General features: G+C 46.0%; 1 long non-coding RNA gene across 1 annotated transcript; it reads left to right on the forward strand.

Annotated features, from left to right (window-relative positions):
* Window positions 1-6,080: 6,080 nt before the first annotated feature.
* LOC123385117 lies at window positions 6,081-6,815 on the forward strand. Its single transcript, XR_006597230.1, has 2 exons — window positions 6,081-6,354; window positions 6,461-6,815. It is a non-coding gene; the product is annotated as an uncharacterized LOC123385117 (long non-coding RNA).
* Window positions 6,816-7,365: the final 550 nt, after the last annotated feature.

The raw sequence follows: 7,365 nt of genomic DNA on the forward strand, positions 1-7,365 counted from the left end.
GTATCTTAATATATACATGTCTAACCTCTCGAGGAAATTGCGCATTCTACTTTATTTAAGGTGCCATTTATGTTAAGAAGTTTTCATGATATAACATTCACATTTAAATGTCATTTTTACAGCTAAAAATAAAAAGATACAAGTAATCAACCCTCTTTGTTGACATTTAAGGTCTTTCAAAAGTTTGCAACTATAAATAATGCTGTGATGAATGTGTTTATATATACTGCCTTTGTAAGGATACATTTCAGAAGCGGAACTATCATGTCAAATGTGATGGATATTTATAAAGCTTAGGAGGCACATTGTTGGATCGCTGTCCCGAGGGGTTACAACAATTTACACAAAAATTAGCAATGCCTGACAGTTTTCTCGTCTTTTAGTATACTTGAAAGAATTCCATACCAATATTAAAAAACAACAACAACAACAAAAACGACTTGGAGAATTTGATATTGAAGCAAAGAGATTTCATTGTGATGATTTCAATTTCGTATGACTTTGACAACTGATGTGTTTGAACATCTTTGCATTGCTTTTTAAACCAACGCATTTCTGCCATGGAGGAGATACTATTTTTTTTTTATTTATCTATAGACATCCAAGCATGTTTCTTATTGATTTGTTTGAGCTATCTGTTCAATGTTGATAACAACCTCCTCCATGTTCGCGACACACATGATTTCCCAGTAATAGATTTACATCACCTCTTTCCATACCCTGAGTTTCTTTGTTTATTACTTTGTTTTAATTTATATTTGCTCTGATCTGAACATTCCGATGAGTTTATGTGCTAAATGCAAAAATGTTAAAATTTAGGAATTATATTTCTGGTATGCACGTTTTGTTCCTTTCATCTGTTTGTTTAGGCCTAGGTCAAAATCACACCCTTTTTCTCCTTGTACCTTTATCGCATTTTAATATCTGATAAGATTAGTTCTCCCACCATGGACTTCTGTTTGGAAACAATTCTCTGCTATTTTTACATTGTTTTTCTTTTTAACAAGATAAATTTGGATTAATCTCTCCTAGTTCAGGGGACAATCTGTTGTGATTTTCATAGAAATTACCTTCTACTTTAAAACAATTTGAAAATAAATAAGAGTTTAGAGTCCTTAGTCTTCTCATCCAGAAACATGCTCTATAGGCTGATGACTCAAGTATTATTTTATACTTTCCAATAGTATTTTGTACTATGACACAAATAGCCTTACATATTTCTTACTGAAATTACCTCTGAGGATTTCATTCCTCTGGCGATGGTTAATGGGATGTTTTCTGATTGTGTATTTTTAAATCTAGTTTCTGCTGCCTATATGTCTGCGGTACTGTCCTTGACCCCCACAGTTCTTTGGGTGACTCCTTCAGGTAAAAAGTGCCCGCATTAGTTATCTTTGGCTGCACAGCAAATTTCCCCTAAACCGAACGGCTTTAGATGACAACATGTATTATCTCACGTTCTCTGTGGGCCAGGCATCTGCACGTAGCATAGCTGGGTATTCTGGTTCAGGATCCCTCAGAGGCTGTAATCAAGACAGGATGACCTGTGTCATCTTAAGGCGTGGCAGCAAGATTAAATTCTTGGAAGCTCAGTCACTTGGCTTTTGGCAAGATTGAGTTCTTTGTGGGTAGTCGGGCTGCAGGCCTCAGTTACCTGTCAGCTGTTGACTACTGGCCCTCCCCGGTTTTGCGGCAATCTGGATGTCCATGGACAGCTTGCTTCCTAAGAGTGAGAAGAGCCAGGGAGACAGAGGAGGAGGGGCTTGGGGAGGGAGGGGAAGGCAGCAAAATGAAAGTCACCATTTTCCTCACCTCTTCTAGGCAGTGACATCCCATCACTCTTGCCGCGTATTCTGTTGGTTAGAAGTCAGTCACTGGGTCAGTTCCCGCCCATGCTAAAGGGGAGGGGGGTATACCTGCAGTGAAAACCAGGAGGGTGGGGACCCCTGAGGGTCAATGACGAAGCTGCCTCCTGCATTGCCTTTTGAATGATTTAACAAAGGCGGAAGCCCAAGTATAATTTTCAGTCCAAGGAATCTACTACATTTACTGCTAGGTAATCCAAACAGCAGTTCACTCTCTTAGCAAAACTCATAAAGATTGGGCATCTCCAGATAGGAAGTCCACAGCTGGCTGTCAAAACCTCTGGGGGTTGTTGCAGAACTTTTAGCCGAGCTGACCACGATGCCCCCCGGGATCACGCCCAACCCAGAGGATGGCTAGCTCTCAAGTGATCACAGTGGGCCAGGCGCTACTCTGCATTCCTGTTTTCTCAGACATTCTCAAATAGGGAGGAGGGAGTTTAGGGGACACAGCTGAAGAATTCTGTATCAACTTGCAGTGTATATGAAATGGAGACGGTGTTCCCCAACTCCTCCCCCTGCCTCCAAACCAGAGCTGGATTGTAGTTTGTTAGTGAAGAATTAAGTTGCTGTCTCTTTCATTTCTTTTGAAATAGAGAATCGAAAGTTCAAGGGGTCTCTCCGGTGTTCAGAAGTTTGCAATCCAGGACTCTATAAGCACTACACGGAATGATACTAATCGCTTAAGGGAGTTCTTTGAAACTGAGTGCTTTCTTCCATCTTCAAGGAGACAGAAATGGAGTCAATGATTCTCTCTTGCAATAATAGATACTTTCTCCTGCACCCAGTTGAAAGGAGAAAATGAAAGAAACGCGAAGTGAGAATTAACAGTGCCCACGCTGGACTGCCCAAGTAGGGTGATAATGAGCTACAGAGCTTTAAACACGTCTCTCCTTATTATCATACTCATGCCGTCATGATACATATTTCCTGAACCAAATGCAGACACCTGAGCCCAGAGCTTTCCTTGTCGCGTGAATATTAGGAGACTGAGTTGAGGAATCACGGCAGTGACTTGAATTGGGTAAGACAAGACCATGCAACGGAGGGAATACACGTGGGGGAGGCGTGGACGCTGGACCCGGGTTTGAATCCAGCTGCTCTGCTCCAAGCTCACGGTCTCTGCAACCTTGAACATTTGCCTGCCTGAGTCTGGACCCATAGCCAGCAATGAGAACACCTTGCTCAGAATTCATTCATCCAACAATCCATCCCACACACATTTGCTGAGAACCTGTTACGTGCTAGGTACTGTTCTTTATCCTAGAGATTTGGCAACAAACAACCCAATGTCTTCATTAAGAGATACAAGCAAACAGACGCACGCGTACATGGGTTCAGTAGTGATATGTGATAGGTTAATGTATGCGATGATACAGGTGATTAGGCAAAGCTTCTCTGAAGAACATAATACGCATAAGACAATAAACATGGCACTTAGCACGTAGTAGGTGCTCAAAATGGCAAATTCCAGTGTGGCCCTAGAACCATCATGCTATCAGCTAAAGTTCAACATACGAGAAGCACTAGATATCCTGTCCATGTTAGTTTATATTTTGTGAAACTCTGAAAATCTTAAAAGCAGACTTAGAGTATCCTCGTCGCTTATACTTTATCAATGGGGAAACTGAGGCCAGGAGAGGGGAAGTGACTGAGCTGAGGTAACAGAATTTGGTTTTAGTCCAAAATACTCCAACCCCCGAGCGACGTGGGTTCTGTATTGATGCATCAGCGTCTGCCTGGGCGGCTGGAGATATTAAAGCTCTGGCATCTGTGAGATCAACTTTTCCTAGTTTTGGAACCAAAGAAACCCTGGCCCGGAGTCTACTGACTCCTGGCTGACAACTCTCACATCTCGCCTAGCCCCTGCCCCGTGCATGGGGAGGGGCAGCCATAGGGGTGAGTACAGTGGAGAAATAAGCCGGGGACAGGGGAGAGAGGCATGAGGAGTCCTTCCAACACAGTCTTGTCCCCTCTCTCCCACGCTGTCCATCCAAGTCGAAGCTCAGACCTGGCCCCGTTGCTCCCCTGCCTGCTTGGTGGCTCCTCTTTGCCATCAGGACAAAGCCAGATTCCTTCTGTGAAGAGGTGACTCATGATCTGGCTCCTGCTCCCTCTCCACTTCTCCTAGCACAGTTTGGGAAACCAAGCTGGCAGTCATTCCAGAAGTCTACTGTGCTCCTTCACGCCTTTTGTACTTCTTCTACTCTCCGACTGCAATATCCACTTTTGCTCCTGATTCCCCTAAAAAAATGACTGTTCATCCTTTGCCCCTTGGCTGTGACACTGCCACCTTTGGCCAGGGCCTGCCAGGAGCTTAGCCCTGTGCTGAGTCCTTCTCTTCCCCTCACAGTCCTATCACAGTGCCTGACACCTTGCACCCCAACACCACCTTTGGTCTCTTTCCTGGTTTGTCTCTCCCACTAGACCATTATAAGGTCACATAGGCAGAGACTGTGTTCAGTTCACTATGGACCTCAAGGGCCCTATAGCTTGTGCTTGGCATAGAATGAGGCATCGAAGAAATATTTGTTGAATCAACCACGGGATGGATGATTGGATGGTAACCACGGCCATTAGGTCTGATCACTAAGTTAAGATTTGGAGGAGTCAGGGCACAGCATGATTATGAAACAGTTTTGGGGGTGTGTATGAGTTTTCTCCAGGCCTAGATCTTGATCCGTGGACCTCTAGCAAAAACCATGTTGGACTTCTCTGATCTGAAGTAGGGGCACGTGTTTGGCCCTGTCTTAGTCTCTTAGAGCTGCCATAACTGAGCCTGCTCCTTCTTAGCGGAAGGCCTGGTCATCACTTACCCCATTTCTGGTTCTTTGGCTGAAACTTTCTATATTCATTTGCTAGGGCTGATAACATAACATAGCAAAGTACCACGAACTGGGTGACTTAATGAAAGGCGCTTTGTTGTCTTACAGTTCTGGAGGCCAAGAGTCCAAGATCAAGGTGTTGGAAAGTTCGATTCCTTCTGAGGGTTATGAGGGAAAGATCTGTTCTAGGATTATCTGCCCTCTGTACTTGTCTGTGTCCACGTTTACCCTTTGTAAAAAGACACCATATTGGATTAGGGGCCCACTCTATCCCAATATTACATCTGCAATGATTCCATATCCAAAACACATCACAACTGTGGTTGTGGGGGTTAGGATCCGAACATCTGAATTCTGGAGGGGATAAACTATATAACAGGGTCTTTAGGGGGCTAAATAATGTTCCTCCAAAGTTCATGTCTACCCAAAATCTCAGAATCTGGACTTCGGTGGAAGTGGTGTTTTTACAGATATCATTCATTAAGTGCTTAATTGATGACAGTAACTTTCTGTTCTTTAGGTCCCCATTGTGCGATGCTTTGTTCCAGCAGCTAACAAGGGCCTGCATTTGAGATGAGAGAAGTCCAACACAGTTTTTGTCAGAGGTCCAGGGAGCAAGATCTAGTCCTAGAGAAAGGGGACATGGGAACCAGATTCCACAGTCAGGGTTCACAGATTGAGTATCAGACCCAAGAGGAGAACACAGTGACTAATGGTTAACCGTGTGGCTTTGGCCATTAGAGTTCTGGGTTCATATCCCAACTCTATTACAAAGCGGATGAACCTGAGAAAATGATTGAAGCATTCAGGGAGTTTGATTCCATGTCAGGTGAGGATAACAGCCTCTGCCTCCTACGACCAAAGTGAGGAATCAGAGATAATGTGTTAAAAGTGCTTAGCAAGCACGTGATCAAAGTAACTGGGAGAGACATGGAAATAGGAAGCTTCCTAAGGTAGACTGGCCATGGTGGAGGTGCTTATGTAGGGTTTGCAGAGTGATGCCCACATGGGCCTACTAGGCTGGGTCACTCCTGCACCACAGGCAGAAGGACCCTGGGCTCCCTCCAGGTCCCACTAGGGTGGGGAAGGAACTCTTTATACCAACAAGGGCATTAGGCTCTTCTAGCTGCGTGGGCTGTCTGGGTGTGGGCCAAATCTTCAGGAGGCTGCCATGTTTTCTGCTTCTGGGGAGGGCAGGAGAGGTGCCAATGTTCTCCCTCCTGAGCGCTCCACCCTCGACCAACCAACAAAAGGGTAAACAATCCTAACCCTCGCAAAACCTAAAACGATCCTGTTGCCAAGTTAATAGTCCCTATTCTCTTTGTCTGTCTGCATTCTAAACTCCCGGGACACTGTTTCCATGCACATTGTTTAACAGACAGACGCGGCCTCCATAGCAATGACTGGCCAGGGGTTGAGGCCCTTTGTCAGAGAGCACTCTGTCTTGGGCGGGATGGGGTCTGATTTCATCATCTCTCCTGAGCCCTGGGATAGTCCTCTGATTTCCTAGGAAGTTTCTTTTAATAGGAAAGGTGCGAATGCCTCTATTTCACTTCATTATGTCTTACCGCCTGCCCTTTTTGGCTTATTTCCCTGAGATTTTCTGGAACACTACTTCCCTCCCACCCCACTAAGACTTCAGGAAATACAGGAAATTAGCGGAGAAGGTAAGAAGGTTGGCACCAAATTTTACCACGGGAGAAATTCAGCTAACCACGGATTCCCCCACCCAGCGCGTGACAAACAACTTTAAATTCCTCCCACGCCCAACAGCCTTGGCCGCCACCACGGACAAGCTCTTCAAGGCAAGATGGCAAGAGGTGTCATGAGGCTACTCACTCACTCCCGGAAAAAATGATTCCGAACGAGACACTCCTCCCAGGGAAGTCAAGCGGCTCTCTCAAGGGCCCTGAAGTCAGAGTCAAAACGGCTTCACCCCGATGCGCTGTGTGTCTGTAGGCCTGCCATTCTAAACCAGGGGCGCTGACAGAAAATGAAAAGAATTAGCATTCCAGCTTGGCAGCTTAGGCAGAAGTGAGTCTCTGCCTTTCCAGCAGAACAATAAAGCCCAGGTGCTGGATGCACCTGAGACCCACCGGTTTCAATCCAGGGCGACGGGGGTCGGTAACTTGTCCGTGATAGTCGTGATAATAATCGTGACAACAATGCTAAACTTTGTGCGTCTGCTTATCGAAGACCTACGGCAGGTCAGAGACCGGGCAAACCATCCTGCATATGCGTTCTGCAGGGTCAGTATTACCATGGCTGGTTTGGAGATAGGGGACTGAACCTGCCCGAGGTCACACAGCTGTGTTCACCAGGAGCCCGTCCCGGGCCCCTCTGATCTGTAAACCTATGATCCCCCAGCTCCTGCCGCATCACAAGGCAGTGGGGGGAGCGTGGTTATGCTTTCATCGGGGCCCGGTGGCGGCGGCCTTTGGATGCCCACCCCTCCAGTCACTTGCCTGTGACGCTGGCCAGCCATCAATTACGTTTCTCAGTGTCCTCGGCTATGAAATGGGAGTTCATTTGTTCCTCCCTCTTACACACATTTGGTGAGTGCCTATTCTCTGCCAGGTGCTGGCGATCTAGGAAAAAGCCGGAGAGACTCCAGCTCCTGAATCCTGCCTTCTGGGAGCTAGCTGGAGGAAGGGGAAAATGAGCAAACCCCTAAGTGA

The sequence above is a fragment of the Felis catus genome, chromosome B1 (genome assembly GCF_018350175.1).
Source record: "Felis catus isolate Fca126 chromosome B1, F.catus_Fca126_mat1.0, whole genome shotgun sequence".
NCBI classification, from domain to species: Eukaryota; Metazoa; Chordata; class Mammalia; order Carnivora; family Felidae; genus Felis; species Felis catus.